The sequence below is a fragment of the Triticum dicoccoides genome, chromosome 6B (genome assembly GCF_002162155.2).
Source record: "Triticum dicoccoides isolate Atlit2015 ecotype Zavitan chromosome 6B, WEW_v2.0, whole genome shotgun sequence".
Lineage (NCBI taxonomy): Eukaryota > Viridiplantae > Streptophyta > Magnoliopsida > Poales > Poaceae > Triticum > Triticum dicoccoides.
The window spans coordinates 638,180,356-638,198,543 of NC_041391.1; the positions used below are offsets into that span (position 1 = coordinate 638,180,356).

General features: G+C 46.1%; 1 pseudogene; it reads left to right on the plus strand.

Moving 5' to 3' along the window:
* The first annotated feature begins 9,637 nt into the window (after window positions 1-9,637).
* Window positions 9,638-12,043, plus strand: LOC119321705 (annotated as a pseudogene).
* Window positions 12,044-18,188: the final 6,145 nt, after the last annotated feature.

Here is an 18,188-nt window from a genome sequence, read left to right on the forward strand (position 1 = left end):
ATAGTTGGCATACAAACAACTCCCCTTTGACCTTCTTAGTAAAAAGAGTGGGATCGATTTGCCCCACCTCAAATCCACGATCTTGTAACAACTCGGTAAGGTGGTCATACCACGCACGTGGGGCTTGTTTAAGGCCATAAAGTGCCTTATCGAGTTGATACACATGATCCGGGAAGTAGGGATCCTCGAAACCGGGGGGGGGGGGGTTGCTTGACATAGACCAACTCATTAATAGAACCATTAAGAAAAGCACTTTTCACATCCATTTGTTGCAACTTAAAGTTGTGATGGGAAGCATAAGCAATCAACAAACGTATGGATTCAAGGCGAGCAATGGGAGCAAAGGTTTCACCGTAGTCGATACCCTCGACTTGGGAGTAGCCTTGTGCTACCAATCTTGCCTTGTTGAGAATGATGTTCCCATGAGCATCTTGCTTGTTCTTGAATATCCACTTGGTTCCAATGACGTTGTGGTTCCCCGACGGCCTTGGCACCAATCTCCACACCTTGTTGTACTCGAAGTAGTTGAGTTCTTCATGCATGGCATTGAGCCAATCCGAATCTTCGAGCGCCTCATAGACCTTTTGGGGTTCAACACAAGAAACAAACGCATGATGCTCACAATAGTTTGCTAATTGTCTATGAGTGCTTACCCTCTTTCTTAGGCTTCCAACCACATTCTCCATGAGATGACCTTTGGTGGTGAGCTTGGAAGCAATCTTCGCGGCACGACGCTCTAATTCCTCCTCGGATGTGGAAGGAGGAGGGTTAACTTGATTATCTTGAGCGCCGTCTTGAGCTTGTTCTTGATCTTGAACTTGCTCGAGGTGAGGAACTTGACCTTGGGCATCACTTGGTGGTTCACCACCATCTTGAGGTTGATCTTGCCCTTGGTCTTGTTCACGAGATTGAGGGCCTTCACTATGTTCTTCGGAAGTGTGCGGGTCTTGGGAAGGTGATGGCTCCACTTGAGTGGAGCATTGTCCTTCTCCATCAGCCACAAGGGGTTCCTCAATGGGTAGAATATGACCAATACCCATTCTTCTTATGGCTTGGGGAGGAATTTCATCACCTACATCACAAGTATCACTTTGCTCCATTTGGGATCCGTTATTTTTGTCAAACTCCACGTTACACGTCTCCTCAATGAGTCTGGTGAACTTGTTGAGGACACGGTAAGCATGAGAGTTTGTGGCATAACCAATAAATATGCCCTCATAAGCTCTAGCCTCAAATTTAGACAAACGAGCACCTTTCTTGAGAATGAAACACTTACACCCGAACACCCGGAAGTACTTGAGATTTGGCTTGTTACCGGTGAGTATTTCATAAAGAGTCTTGTTCAAGCCCTTGCGGAGATAGAGCCGATTGGATGCATGACATGCTGTGTTGATGGCTTCGGCCCAAAAGTTGTATGGAGACTTGAACTCCGCCATCATGGTCCTTGCCGCATCCATCAATATCCGGTTCTTCCTCTCCGCAACACCATTTTGTTGAGGGGTATATGGTGCAGCATATTGATGCTTGATCCCCTCATCACTAAGAAACTCATCCAAGGTGTAGTTATTGAACTCGGTGCCGTTGTCACTTCTTATTGTCAAGATCTTTGCATTATGTTGACGTTGAGCTTCATTAGCAAAGTCGATGACGGTTTGTTGAGTCTCACTCTTCCTCTTGAAGAAATATACCCAAGTGTATCTTGAATAATCATCCACAATCACCAAGCAATACTTTCTACCTCCAAGACTATCAAACGATGGAGGCCCAAAAAGATCCATGTGAAGGAGCTCCAAGGGTCTCTTCGAGTAGATGATGGTCGTGGGAGGGTGAGCCTTCTCATGAAGCTTTCATTCAATACAAGCACTGCAAGCACGATCTTTGGCAAAGCTAACATTTGTTAGTCCACGGACATGGTCCCCCTTTAGGAGACTTTGCAAAGATCTCATATTGACGTGGGCTAGACGATGATGCCAAAGCCATCCCACATCAACTTTATCCATTAGGCATGTCGCGGTCTTAGTGGGTCACTCCAAAAAGTTAATCACATAGAGACCATTCTCGACATGCCCAACAAAGGCTACTTTAAGAGTCTTGCTCCACAAGAGGGCCACGGTATCAATGTCAAAGAAAGTAGCAAAACCCATGAGTGCAAGTTGACGAATGGAAAGCAAATTGTATGCAAGGGACTCAACAAGCATGACTTTCTCGATCGTTAGATCATGAGAAATGACAACCTTGCCAAGACCCAATACCTTAGAATGTGAGGCATCACCCCACTCGACATCGGTGGGCATATATGGAATCTTTTGCACGTCCACCACCAAGTCCTTGCTCCCGGTCATGTGATTTGTTGCTCCACTATCGAGCAACCATGATCCCCCACCGGAAGCAAACACCTACAAGAGATCAATGCTTGGTTTTAGGTACCCATTTAGTAATGGGTCCTTTGATGTTAGTAACAAGGGTCTTAGGAACCCAAATAGACCATTCAATGTACTCATAAGGAGAACCAACAAATTTAGCATAAACATGCCCATCACTAGCACGGCACAACACATATGATGGGTTAAAGTCACCGGCTTTGTTGGAGGGGATGGTTTTGCCCTTTTTGACATCAACACCCTTCACATTTTCCTTCTTCTCCTTAGGAGCGCCCTCTCCCTCTTTCACAAAAGTTTGCTTGAGAGGAGGAGGTCGTTTGGTCTTGTCGTTCTTTTTTGTATTCTTGGACTTGGGTGCAAACCCAATTCCCTTCTTGGCCACAACTTCCTTTTGATTGCTCAAAAGGTCGTTGAGGTTCTTCTCACCTTGAATGCATGTCACAAGACCTTTCTCAAGTTGATCCTTCAACTTGGCATTCTCCTCCACAAGATGCACATGCTCACAACACGGGTTAGTAGCATATGCATTATCAATTAATACCATATGAGGAAAGGTGGCCTTTTCCTTGGTTAGCTTAACTTGGAGTTGAGCATGAGACTCCTTGAGGTTAGCGTGAGCACCCTTCAAGACCTTGTGGGCCTTGTCAAGAACATCAAACTCCTCCTTGAGTCTAGCATGATCAACCCCAAGTTTAGCCTTCTCGGAGGTTAGCACACGAGACACGACAAGAGCATGATCAAGATCTTTCTTTAACTTAGCATGGTCATCATTGTATGACTCCTCAAGAGTCAAACGATGCCCACGCTCTTCCTCAAGAGCATTAGAGAGATCCGATATCTCATCGGCATAGTCACGACTATGACTTTCCATCTTAGAGATGGTTTCTTCATGAGCCTCGATCATGTCATTGGCTTCACCAAGTTGTTCCAAGAGAGCAACAAAGTGCTTCTTGGATTTGCCCTTGAGCTTACTCATAAATGACTCAAATTCATTCACTTCCTCATTAGACCCATCATGTTCATCAATGCAACCCTCCAAAGAGGGATTAGTAATGATGGTGGTTTTTATGTTGGGGGTTACCTTGTTAGAGGCTTTAGCCATGAGGCACTTGGCGGTGATGTTCTTGTTGGGTGAATCAAAGAGAGACACCCGGGGAGAGGTAGCAATGGCAACGGAGGCCATGACCATTGTTTCTCCATTTTCATCATCATCATCATCCTCATGGTATTCTTCTTGAACCACCAACCCACGAGTAGGAGTCTTCTTGGTGAAGTTGTTCTTGTTGGGGAAGGACTTGGCTTTGTCTTTTCAGATGAACTTGCCACCATTGTCTTCCCGCTTCTCGTAAGGACAATTCGCAACGAAATGGCTCACATTACCACAGTTGAAACAAGTTCTAACTCGTTGCTTGCCCTTGAAGCCACTTGAGTTGTTCTTGTTGAAGTTGAGTCTTGAATTCTTCTTGCTCCAAAATTGTCTTGAAGCAAGAGCCATGTGCTCATGATAATCATATTTCGTATCTTCGGGGTTGCTCTCCTCATCCTCCTCTTATTCCTCTTCTTCCACAATAACCTTGGCCTTCAAGGAAAGATTGGGCTTCTTTGCCCTTTGAGAATGGAGCACCGCATTATTGACGGTCTTGTCCAAGATGCTCATTGCAACGAACTCATCCAACACTTCACTTGATGTCATGGAGTGTAAGTCCGGTCTTTGACGAATGAAAGAGGACATGGCCTTGTTGTAGGGCATCATGGCCTTGAGGAACTTGCGCTTGATCCAATTGTCATCTGTGTCCTTGCTCCCATGATCTTGGAGTGAGACCGCGAGTTTGGTCACTCTTCGAAAGAGCTCACGAGGTTCTTCATCTTCTTTCATTGCAAACTCATTGGCTTCATCTTGTACCACTTCATAGTTGGAGCGTTGAATGCTAGCACTTCCTCGATAGAGAGACACAACACATTGCCATGCATCTTTGGCCATGGCATGGGGTCGAAGATGAGGGAGATCTTCGGGAAGGATTGCATCTTGGATGATGAAGAGAGCACTCTCATTGAATTGATTATCCACCACTTCTCTCGGGGTGAAGTTGCTTCGGTCATGTGGATAGAAACCTTCTTCAATGATTCTTCAAAGATTAGTATTCACATGATTTAAATGACGCTTGAAGCGATACACCCAAGAATCAAAATCCTCATTTTTCACAATCTTAGGGGGAGGACCGGCATGATTTAAATGAGTAGATGGAATCGGTCCTCCATAAGTTGGAGGTTCCACATGGGCAAAGATGCCGGTGCCATTTCTACACTAGTAGAAGGACCCTTCTCACTATTAGCTTCCCCCTTGTCGAAGTTAGCATCCGTCACCTTATTAGTGGGATCACCCACTTTCAACGGCGAGGTAGGTAGTTTAAGTCCTTCTAAGAATTTATTAAACATGCTTTCTACCGTGGTTGTCATGGAGGTTTTCAATGTGTCCAAGGACACATTTAATTCCTCACGTGACACCGCGGTTTCCCCATCACCCGTAGACGAGATCGGATTCACACCGGAGTGCTCCTCCTCCCCATAGTCTACGGTGTCAACCATACTCTTCGGACGGCAAAGTCCTTAATAAAGAGACGAGGCTCTGATACCAATTGAAAGGATCGATATAGTTGACTAGAGGGGGGTGAATAGGCAACTAACAATTTTTATCTTTTCTTAACCAAATTAAACTTTGCATCAAAGTAGGTTGTCTAGATATGCAACTAAGCGGACAACCTATATAATGCAACAGCAACAACCACACAAGCAAGCAAGGGATACAACACAAGTAAGCTTGCAAAATTAAAGGCACGAGATAACCAAGAGTGGAGCCAGTGGAGACGAGGATGTGTTACTGAAGTTCCTTCCTTTTGAGGGGAAGTACGTCTCCGTTAGAGCAGTGTGGAGGCACAATGCTCCCCAAGAAGCCACTAGGGCCACCGTATTCTCCTCACGCCCTCACACAATGCGAGATGCCGTGATTCCACTATTGGTGCCCTTGAAGGCGGCAACCGGACCTTTACAAACAAGGTTGGGGCTCTCTCCACAACTTAATTGGAGGGTCCCAACGAAACCATGAAGCTTCACCACAATGGAATATGGCTCCGAGGTGACCTCAACCGTCTAGGGTGCTCAAACACCCAAGGGAAATAAAATCCACACAAGAAAGTATGGGGGAAGCAAATATCCTTTGGTGGAAGTGTAGATCTAGGTCTCCTCCTTCAATCCCTAGCAAATCAACAAGTTTGAGTGGCTAGAGAGAGAGATCAGGCAAAGAGAGCTTGAGAGCATCAATGGTGGAGTGAGAGAGGTAAGAGGTGAAAGTGGTAGGTGGAAGAACCACCTTATATAGCAACCCTAATAAATCCAACCGTTACTGCATTTTCAGCACTGCAGCGGTACAACCACACCTTGTCCCGGTACAACCGGGGCTCACGGTGTATCGGCAGAACCCTACAAGGCGGTACAACCGGGCCGCCATGCGGTAGTACCGGTTTTAGAAAATAACCGGACCAACCGCCCAGCCACCCCTCAACTACCGCACTGAAACAGAAAGGAGTCACTCCTGAGGGCGGTAGTTGGGTGGTGCTGGGCCGGTGCAACCGCATGGCCTTGAGCGCTTGGGCGGCTAAGGTCAGAGCGGAAGAACCGCTCGAACCTCCGGTGGTACCGGTTGACGAGGAACAACCGGACCAACCGGTCCACCACCGCCCGAGAACCGCATCAAAACAGAGGCTTGACCGGTACTTGGGTGGTGCATGGTCGGAACCACCGCCGCAGGTCTTTGCTGAGCGTGGTGGCGGTACCACCGCCCGGAGGCAGCGGTACCACCGCTCGATAAAGACGGGAAGGCGCCAAGAGCCAGCGGTACAACCGCTCGGATGAGCGGTACAACCGCTGGGAAAGCACAGCAGGCAGTCAGATCAAAAGGGAGACGCTCTCTCTCACACCTGAGGAAGACAAGAGAGGGGTGATGGAGGTGTACGTGAACGGATTCCCCTACTCTTTCCAATGTGGATTCCCTCTTGATAGTACGGGTTCCCTATGACCAAAGAGATAAAAAGCGTAGAGGACTCCGTCTTTGTTCTTTTCCTTCGAGAGAGAAAAACTATCCGATGTAAGCCTAAGCATCGAGAACCTGAAACATTTAGCACAGGATTAGACCAACAAAGGGTTGTCATCATCATCCAAAACATAAGGTAGGGAAATGCTCTTTCAATCATCATCATTATCATCATCATCATTGCAGTATACTTTCCACGCACCCACATAATCATCCATATATCTTCTGAATCTACAAAGAAAATAACAAAATGAACTATTAACACACAATGATCTGACATCATGCAACTAGTGACAGAGGCAGGTTATTAGTCACGTACAAATTTTGAAGTCCATGCAATTTTTGTTATACATAAAAAATTACTCGCATACATAGCAGATGGAAATGCATTCATAACTTACCTCAAGGTGATCATTGACCCGTTACTAACAGTTTTGTTACCTTTTCTTTTAGGGGTTCAGGTTACATACTTAAACTATATGAGCCTAATATGAGCATCTTAGCGTATGGCAAAAAGTAAGTGTTAACATTTGCTTTGATTGCTTCCAATGTTCAACATATCAAATGGGACAAAGATACACATTTTGTACGGCATGCAGTGCGAAATCTGTTGGAGCAGCACGAACCTGCACCAATTGTTGGCGTCCCTTCTCCCACCTCCTCGTGAGATCCTGGTCCAACCATGAGTAAAATATATCAGAGTACAAATAGACTTTCAGTTTGTGCTTGTAAACATAATTTAAATATTAGTTACACACCAGTTGTGGTAAAGGGACTAATTAAGTTATTCAACACATCATGCTGGTTAACATGGTAATTCGTGTTTGGGTAAAAATAAATTATTCCGGACAAAATCACTGCCTATGCAGTATATATAGACAGCCAGAAAGACCTAAATATGGCGCCATTAGTATTAATTACTAATAGGACAAAAAGAATCTACTCAAACATCATAGAGGTGCAAAACATCATTGATAATAGTGTTTAGCACAAAGAACCATGTTTAAGTAGAGATTACAACGGGAAGAGAGAGGTTACACCGCTGCATAGAGGGGGAGAAAGTTGGTGATGACGGTGACAAAGTTGTTGGAGTAGATTGCCGTCACGGTGGTTCCTCCGACGGTGCGCCGGCGCCACCGGGAGAGAGGGGGAGCCCCCCCCCCCCTTCACCATTTATAATGTAATTCCTATTTTTCTGATTGAGCATGTTCAATCAGGTATAAACTCGCCATTGACTAATAAATAGCTTCGAGGGCATTTTCTCAAGAAGTGACAAGAGTCCCTCTTCGGTACAACCTCCTCCCTAAACGTATAAAAGGTAATATGGCATTTGAAAAACCAACATTTAGAGGACACGCTATTGGGCCGACCCACTAATAGGAACTGAAATAGAGCAGGGCGTCGAAAACATACGACACGCTACCGGGATTCGATCTCTTGACCCTGGAGCTATGATCAAGTGTTGATAGCCTCTCCATCTGCCAGCTGCCTCAGATTAATCCTAGTGCGAGTCTTTTATGAACACACAGAAGCAGCACAGAACGTTTGCAAAATTTGGAATGTTACTGAACTTGAGAACATTTCTTTAAATGCCGCTATATTTTAGATTCCGTGAACAATTTTTGAAAATAGATTTTTTTTCAAAATTTGGAAACGCGAATATTTTTTGAAGTCCATGAACTTTTTTTAATACGCAAACATTTTTATAATCTGTGAAAATATTTTTAAAATGAGATTTTTTTTTTGAAAACACGAATAATCTTTGAAAACTTGAATCACATTTTGAAATTATGAACACATTTGAAAAAGAAGAAAGTTTTTTAAAAAAATCACACGAGAAAATTTTAAACTTTAATTTTTTTAAATACTAACAAATTTTGAAATTCTGAACATGTGTTGATGCAAAAAAATTAAAAGTGTGAAGAAAATTTTGTTCAAAAATTCAAAAAATGTTCCAATTGTCACAATTTGTTCTCAAATTAAAAAATGTGTAAGGGATTTCACAAAATATTCTCATTTTCAAAAAAATGTTCATAATATTGAAAATATTCGTATATTTCATTTTTTCCTGTTTTTGAAATAATGTTCACATTTCCAAAAAATTGCTTGAAAAATGTTACCTTTCCAATTTTGTGCCTGTTTTTCCAAAAATGTTTTGAGATCCCCAAAAAATGTTGGCGTTTTCAAAAATTTTAAGAAGTGTTTGAAGTTCGAAAACAATTCAGAAATTATTTTAATAAATTGGATCTGCCACTAGTTCTTATAATTTCACCTATGTCACTAATCACTCGAACTCGCTAGCTCCACTGGCTTTGAACTCTCTTCAACGTGCACTTTTTATTCACACCATGGCGTGCGTGGGCAGTGCAGCCACCGGGCTGGCCCAATCGGCGGGCACCACTTGCCTTAAAAAAGTATGTTGGGTGGCGCGATGTATTTTTCAGAAAAGATCATCCTACCCTTTATTATGAAGAGGTGTGAAGAAATCTTCTCCCTTGATGTGTTTAGGGGGATTGTACTGAAGCAAAAGTGAAGAGAGAGAGAGAGAGAGAGAGGCTATCTTGTGAAAGTCCCTTCTACTCCCGAACTCAATGAACAGTAAATTCAAAAAAAACTGATTTTTTGGTTTAAACTTTGACAAATGTTCTCGGTGCTTGTAAATAGCATGGACCGAGATAACATTCATGTTAGTCATGGCAAAAAATAAAAACAGCACTCCAAAATGCTTTTGAAAATAGCATTTTTAGAGTGTTAATTTTGTTTTTTACCACGACTTCCAAAAATATTATTTCGGGTTGAAAATTTGCAAGCACCGAGAACATTTGTCAACGTCTGCAACAAAAAAAATCAGAAGTTTCTTTATTTTTCACCCTTTTTTTGATTTTACTTTTTATTAGGGAGCATATGAGCTCAGGACCAGATACTCTGCGTCGGCCCTTACTGCTGCATGCAGTCAATCTAGCGATGCACGTGCACAACGCAACGCAACGTGAGCGTCAGCACGGCACTGTGCTCGGCCTGCACCTGCCTATAAAACGCGAGCACTCCACGGACGACATATCATCCCCACCCACACAAGTGATCGATCGATCACCGGAAAGATTGCACCTTTGCCAATCACTTGTACTACGTAGGCACAGCAGCTTCGGCTCCACATACAAACATAGGCATGGCCACCAGCAGCCCGCAGCTCGTGATGCTCGTGTCGTGCTTGGCCGCCCTTGCCCTCGCCGCCGGCGCCGGGGAAGCGGACGGTAGGCCAAAGTCCCGCGGGTTCGTGACGGCGAGAGGGGCGGCCGTTCTACGCCGACGGGTTCAACGCGTACTGGCTCATGTACATGGCGTCGAACCCCGCCGACCGGAGCAAGGTGCTCGACGTGCTGGACCAGGCGTCCCGCCTCGGCGCGACGGTCGTCAGGACGTGGGCCTTCAGCGACGGCCAGGGCAGCGACCGGCCGCTGCAGATCACCCCCGGCGTGTACAATGAGCAAGTGTTCGTGGTATGTGTCTGTCTCACGTTGAACGGCGCGGCCAAAGCTACGCTAGAGATCTCCGTTTTTTTTTAAACTGATCTCCGTTTTACTAGAGCAGATTAATCACGCGTACGCCAAAGATGGCCATAATACCGTTTACCCGAGTAGTACTGCATGCAGGTTCGTTTCCGTCGCTAAAATCATTAGACAATGGACACGAATAATGTCTGTCACGCCAAAGATCTTCTTAGTCAATGGCCAGACGTTTTAAAATCTTACTGCTACTATTGCTCATTGAAATGTTTTACTCGTTTGCCCATTTAAAAGATTTCATCGTATATATCCTTCCTCACTAAATCTTACTGCTACTATTGCTCATTAAAATCTTGTACTCGTTATTATTACTCTCTCTGTTTTTATTTACTCGGCATATAAGATTTGACTGGAGGCAAACTTTGTAAAGTTTAATCAAGTTTATAGAAAACAATATAAACACTTACCATAACAAATCTATATGATGTGAAAATACATTCAACAATGGATATAATGGTATTGATTTGTTATTGTATATGTTAATATTTTTGTTTATAAACTTTGTTAGAATTTACAAAGCTTGTCTTCGACCAAACCTAATACACGGACTAAGTAAAAACGGAGAGAGTATTATTGTCCATCAAAAAGTTTTCATCGTATGTATCCCGGCAGTTAAAGTGTTTCATTGTACTACTTTACTCCTCCCTCCGTTTTAAAACATAATAATGTGTATTAGTTCTTTCAAAAGTCAAAGGCTCCTATGCTTTGGCCCCAAAGATCTTAATCAATTTCCAGGCGTTTCAAAATCTTACTACTACTGCTCATTAAAATGTTTTTACTCATTTATTATTGTTCATTAAAAAATTTATATTGTATATATTCTATAGTAGCAAAAAGGTTTCATTGTACTGTATATTCCAAGTGAGCTGTAAAGATCTCACACGAAAACGTACCGATTCACCATTGAAGAGCAAGATACAGTGATATACACGTATATATATGCTGCATTTATTAGGTATATATTTTTCTCCTTGGAATATATTTGTGCAGGGACTAGACTTCGTAATAGCGGAAGCAAAGAAACGAGGGATCTACTTGATCTTGAGCTTGGTGAACAACATGGACGGCTTTGGCGGGAAGAAGCAGTACGTGCAGTGGGCCCGAGACCGGGGCCACTACCTTGGGTCCGACGACGACTTCTTCTCCGACGCCCTCACCCAGCAGTTCTACAAGAACCACATCAAGGTCCCTCCCTGCTCGTATTTAAGCTCTTATATGAACGTGTTGCTGCACTGTATAGTTCTTCTTTTTACAGAATATGCACCGTATATACGTCATATCATTGTGGTTATATGTGTTTGTGGAACAGAGGATGATCACGAGAGTAAACACCTTCACGAGGGTGGCGTACAAGGACGAGCCGACCATCTTCGCGTGGGAGCTGATGAACGAGCCTCGCGCCCCGAGTGACCTCTCCGGAAAGACGATGGAGGTCGGTGATTCATACAAAACAAAACAAAAAACATCTATGACCTCAGTTCACTTCCTATATATCACACCTGTTTATTTTGGCCATTTAAGCAGTTCACCAATTTGATTTGATGGATTTGCAATTTTGCATGCAGCGCTGGGTGGCGTCGATGTCCGCGTACGTCAAGTCCGTCGACCCCAAGCACATGGTGGAGATCGGCATGGAAGGTTTCTACGGCGAGTCCACGCCGAAGCGCAAGCGGTTCAACCCAGGGAAGGGGTACACCGGCGGAGTTCGGCTGGTCCGCGCGCTCCGGCGGCTACACGGTGGCGGCGCGGGACGGCTACTTCCGCATGGTGTACGACGCCATCTACGCTTCCGTGAAGGGGGGCGGGCCGTGCGCGGGGGGGCTCTTCTGGCATGTCATGGCGCCCGGGATGGAGAGCTGGACGGACGGCTATGACGTCGTGTTCGAGCGCAGCCCCACCACCGCCGCGGTCGTCTCGCAGGAGTGCGCCAAGATCCACAGATTCACGCCCGCTGTCTAGCTTTTTTTGCGATAGTGGCACATGCATGTGTGTGGAGGAATCGAAGACTCACGAGCCCATTGGATTGGAATTATTTACATCGGGTTGCTAACGAATAGAAGAGCGCTAGGCGTGCGTGGGACGGCGGGCCAACAAATCGTCCCTCTCCTCAGCCCTAATCCAAGTTAATTCGTGATTTTAGTCTATCAATCAAATATGGAACTCCCTGGATGTTATCCTTAAGTTTGCAGAATTGCAGTGTCATCACATCATTTCTTCCATGTTACAGTAGTTATCCCAAAGCTTGTGTCGTTCTCTGAAGACATTGTGGTTTCTTTTTATGGAAATCAGAGAGAGAACTCTCTTTTTCAAAACAAAAAAATCACATCATTGAAGAAAATGTTGCAATAATTCAAGCGAATACATGCAACAAATTTTATTTATGTATGCTGCATATTCTCGGTGGTCGCAACAAATTCCATAAGAAAAGTGGTTGCAATGGATACAAGCATGTAATCCAACATCTGCAATAACAAGAAAACCAATTGGTAGTACTATGAAAACATATATAGTTCACAGTAGACACCTAGAATCATCGCAACATGTCACATAATGTGTTGGCGGAAACACACACGAGCTTTTTAGCATGTCAAGCGAACATATGCCACATCAAAATCCTCAAATCGCCAACCTCAATTTGGAGCACTAACCTTGCCACCAAACACGGCCTCCCTCGAGCATACACTACAAAGAACTTTGGTTACGGGATGTAGTCCAAGCGGTGAGCTCGACGCTTGTGTTAAAACAGAAGATTGTTTATAAGGGAGAAACACCCCGTTGTGGTGATAGACAAGAAGAGGCATAGCTAGAGCGAGCGTGTAGTGTGCACAAGCGGGTCAAGTGGGCAACATCATGGAACGGTGCTAAAATATAAAGCGGCACATGACGGATGAGAGCAACACTAAGTGATCCATATACTATAAAGCGATCTATAAAGCGATCAGATCCGATGGACGGTCAGGTGATCTAAATCATTTATCTAATGAGTAAGACTACTATATTGTTTTTTAAGTAAAGAATGTAACTCCCCGTTTCATTGATGGAACCATAGAGACCAAGTACAAAATAAAATAAAAGCAACCCAAACATTAGATCACACCTTGAAGGGTGCAATTTTGACACAAAGAAAAGGCTACAACAATTACCACAAGAACATCAACACACATGGGTAAACGACTAATGACATCATACTAAGCTGCTAGAATAGCAACACAGACTAAACAATCAAACGCTATTAGGCAATAATGTGTCACCTACCTGGATCCCATCCTCGAGAACGTTTAAACACTTTGCCCGCCACCACTATGAGTCTTCTGAATTCTTGCTGAAGATCCTCCATCATCATTCCCATTTGCAATCCAGGCCACTCGTAAATGTATGTTTTCTACCCCTAAAACAGTGGGAGAGTCTCTCACTGTGCTTGTCAATTAAATAAAGTTATAACTGTAGAACATACTTTACAAAAGCCTAGCCACTTTGGGCCAAGGCAGAGCTGTGTTCTTATTGCAGTGAAATTACAAAACTAGAGAGAAATGGTTTATGCTTCTTCTTAATCCTATGGGTAAGGAGGGAGAAATCTAGAGTGAACTTTTTTCTTCATGAGGTAAAGCTTGGTGGAATCCCTCTGCTGCTTGTCGTTTCTTTCCTTCCAAATGCTCCATGATCCCACTCGTAAATGTAATGACAAAGGAAATCATTTTAAAACAACTGGTTGATTTTTGCAAGAAATCAATCGCGTCGCCCGGACACCAGACATCCTGGTGGGGACCATGCACTGCTCTTCCCTCGAGAGCCACTCGTCTCCTACCTTATCTACCTTATCGTTCAACAGCCGCTCGGCTCCTACCTCTCTCCTTCTCCCACCTCTTCGCCCAACGCCGATTTGTCTCTATCCGTAGCACCACATGACCCACGCCAGTTGTCGGTGCTGAGCACGCCGCCCTCGCTACCATCCTCTGTAGTACCACGCGAGCGCGCCATACTACAAACAACGTGGTGGTCCATTGAAGCACCGGTTGCATCTTCTTGGGACAGATTTTGCAACTCCTCGTGCACCGATGTTGTTTTGCTCCGGAAACCACACCGTGAGGCTGTGCCGCCACCACGCCCGCTTCTGCAACCCCATGTTGCAGTAGATGCCATGGTGCAGGAGCATGTGTTGCGGTCGTGGATGGAGGAGCACTTTGATCCATTCGTAGCAGCAGCGGTCGACGACTTGACATCATGCAGCTAGCCACCAACCGTGAAGCAATGGCGGCTTGTTACGATGGGAGTGGGCTGCAGCATTGCCGCTGTTGCAATCTTGATGACTTGGCCTCGACGTGCTCCCGCCTGCAACATCATCACTGCTTCAATAACATCCCTCGCGATTCAGTAACCATGGCAGAGCTGCAAGCCAGATTGCTGCAACCTGGGCTCTACTTCGACAAGTAGGGTATCCCTTGTTAAAATAGTAGGTTTAGACAACAACCAGGAGAATAATAATAATAATAATAAAACAACCAGGAGAATATCTTAATCCCTGGTTAAAGTTCAACCTGCCAGTTTGGGCAACACCATGCCTTGGTCTTGCACAGTGCCTCGACAGTAGATACGCGCGTGGTCGATGTGGTACATGGAAGGGCGGGCACGGCTGTTATTGCAAGGGATCACGAAGGACACTTCCTTGGAGGAAGATATACCCCATATAATGGGAGCACCGACCCGTATGTGTGCGAAGCATTGGGGGTGCAGAGATGCTATGGTACTAGCAAAGGAGAAAGGCTGGACTAGGGTTGAGGTCATTTCGGATTGCAAGACAGTGGTGGAAGACTGGAATGCAAGAAGCGACCGATCGGTTTGTGGCCCTATATTCAGAGAGATGTCTTCATATCTCTCGCTTTTTCAGGGGTTTGAGATTAAGTTCAGAGGTAGAGAATCAAATTAAGCTGCACATGTGTTGGCTAGGCATGGTCTGTCCACTAGCTCGAATTATGTAACCTTTGATGCTATCCCTGAATTCTTAAGTGTGATCTTGCACTTAGATTATGTACGGTCGGTAAATGAATAAAGTGCCGAAGGGCCGTATTTCAAAAAAAAAAGATACGCGCGTGGTCGGCGGTGCGCAGGAGTCGTGCCCTCCGATCCCCTGACCGAAACAAGAAACGATGTAGTCCGACTGAGAGAGCGCGCGCGCGGCGCATTGCCGAGCCACCGAGTTCGTCTGGAAGTCGACTCGAGGCTACGACTCTCGAACCTCGATCGCTGCATACATATATATACAAGTAGAATCACAAGGAAAGCCAAGCACCACTACCGGAATCGCACCCTATGCCGACGGCCAGGGCCGTCGGCATAGCCCTGACTAGCCGTCGGGACAGGCCTATGCCGACGGCCCCCGTCGGCATAGGGCCATCGGCAACATATCCGTCGGCGTAGCCAGGATGACCGTCGGCATAGAAAGGCCGTCGGCATAGACCCTATCCCGACGGTGGCCGTACATCTATGCCGACGGCCCTGGCCGTCGGCAACGCCATCGCCTAACGGCGGCTGCCGTCAACCGCTGACCAACGGCGACTCGCCACGTGGCACCTCTATGCCGATGGCCTGGCTGTCGGCATAGTTCTAAACTACGCCGACGGCCAGGCCGTCGGCATAAAGGTGCCATGTGGCGAGTCGTCGTCGCTCCTGGGGCTTGCCTATGCCGATGGCCTAGCCGTCGGCTTAGTTTAGAACTATGCCGACGGCTAGGCCGTCGGCATAGACGTGCCACGTGCCGGCAACTGGGCACTCCTGGGGCAGAACTAAGCCGACGGCCAGGCCGTCGGCATAGACGGCCACGTGTCAGCCACTGGGAGCTCACGCCAGGCCTATGCCGACGGCTAGGCCGTCGGCATAGTTTCTGTCCAGTTTTTTTTTCTTTTTTCTGTTTCTTTTCAGCTCAATCATTTGAATATACACAGCATATATAAGAAGCAACATCACGTAACAGTAAGGAGCAGCATCACACATCATAAGAAACATCGCAAAGCATAAACATATAAGTATCATCACCACCAAACATATAAGAATCTCACAAACAACAATAAGATAAGAAACATCACAAGCATATAAGTATCACAACAACGAGAACCGCCACAATGTGACCCAAAGGCTTAAGCGCCAGGACGTCGAGCACCGCAGAGGTCGTCACCGCCAAGAGCGCCGAAGCCTAGGTCGTCAGTGCTTCCGCCAGCGCTACCGCCAAGACCGCCTCCACCTCCGCCTCCGCCTCCGCCTCCGTGGATCGGAGTGGTCGGGCTCCGTGTCTCTGGAGTGCTGCAAAGACCACCGCCAATGGTAGATCCACCTGTTCCCTGGATGTTGAAAAGACATATTAATGGGATATATGACTGTGTTGAAAGGCATGACATGCTTTGGGTGAATAGATTGGGGATGAACTAACCGGCGAGGGGCCAGCGTTCTGTGCCACAAACTCCTCAAAGGTCAGCAGCACTGGTTGTGCTGGAGGGCATTGTGCTGGCTGCAACTGAGGACACCTGCCGGCCGCCATTTCCTGAAAAGCCTGCTCCAGCTGGCGATCCCTCTGCACTTGGTGTTCATGAAGCCGCTGATGCCACGCCATGGTCTCCTGGCGTGTGTACTCCAGGTAGGCCTACGGTATGACATGATGGAACTCATAAAACTACTAGATGCGGAAAATAAAGTGAGCAATGAAGATAAGAGGGAAAATACTTACAGATTGTTGCTCCTGAAAGAGGGACTGTGAACTGGACACTGGCTGGCTCGTGCGCTGGCTCAGGCTCGGGTCGATCCGACGGAGCTGTGTGTAGGAGATAGTCGGAGTGACCACAGCATCGAGAACCACCTCCCGACCGTGCTCCTTGGGCCCCATGCTCACCACCGCCCTGTCGTCCAGATCCGCCGCAATGGGGTCAGGTGTGTCAGGATGTAACTTCAGATATGCTGCGGAGTAGGCCTCCTTCCTCCACGCGGTCTTCTTGCCGTAGTACTTGGGCTCACCAGGCTTGGGGTCCTTCCGCGTATGGGCGATCTCCCACGCCTGCATGTGTGAGAGCGGCCGCTTCAGTTTCTCCTCCTGCACCACCAAACAGATGTTAGTCATACATAAGAAAGTGATGGTAAATAGAAGAAGAAGAATGTTTAATGGGGTTAGTCATACATTAACTGCCTTGTGGAGATAGTGGTTTTGGTTTCCCTGAGCATGTACTCCCTCCTTCCCTCGGTTAGCCTTATTTTTTATTCTCATAGCCGCCCAGGCTCCAGCCTCATCACACCAAAGATCCACCAATGCTGCCCAGGACTCGTCTTTTCCATAACACCAATTTGGACACACCTACATAATAAAAGCATAATGGCATGTCAACATGAAACAGTGAAATGTACCACGTGGTAATGAAAGCATAATGAAAAATCTTTTATACTTATCGCGAAGTACTCGGGCCTCTCCAAGGTAATGCCCATCCTCCGCGCTTCTTCCTTGGTCATCTTCACACCAAGAATGTCGTGGTAGTATGTCGAGATGGCCACATAGCGCACCTCGTACTGCATCTGGCGGGCCTTCTTCTTGCATTGGCGCAGCACGATCTGGTCCGCTCTAGCCCTGTGCTCCGGAAGAACTCGATAGAATTTCTACAATCATGCATGAAACAAGAATGGAAGAAGCCATGAGTTAAATCATTCATGAAACTAGAATGGACTTGTGCTTCTGAAGAGAACTCATCCAGAAAGTAGTGATCACGACCTTGGCATGGGTCTCATGGTCTGCGTGGAGGGCCGCTTCCCAGTGGTCCCAGCTCGTGGCCAAAACCCGACGGTCCGGCTGCCTGACTGGATCCGGACAGTACAACCCCGGCCAGTATAACTTCAGCAAGACGGTGATGAGGCCGTTGAGAATACGGACCCCTTTAGAATATATCCAGTTGCTGCAAAAGAATGAACTATTAGCATGTGACAAGCAAAATAAATAACAACCGGAATATGCATGTGACAAGCAAAATAATGAACCACTTACTCTTTTCCCGTGGGCTCAATGAGCCACTTCTGCTCCTCAGTAGCAGGAACCTGCTTTGGTAGCTTTGTGTTGCCACGCAGCCATCCCTTTTTGTCAACCCCCTTCCTGTCACCATCATCATCCCCACCACCACCCCCCTCCTC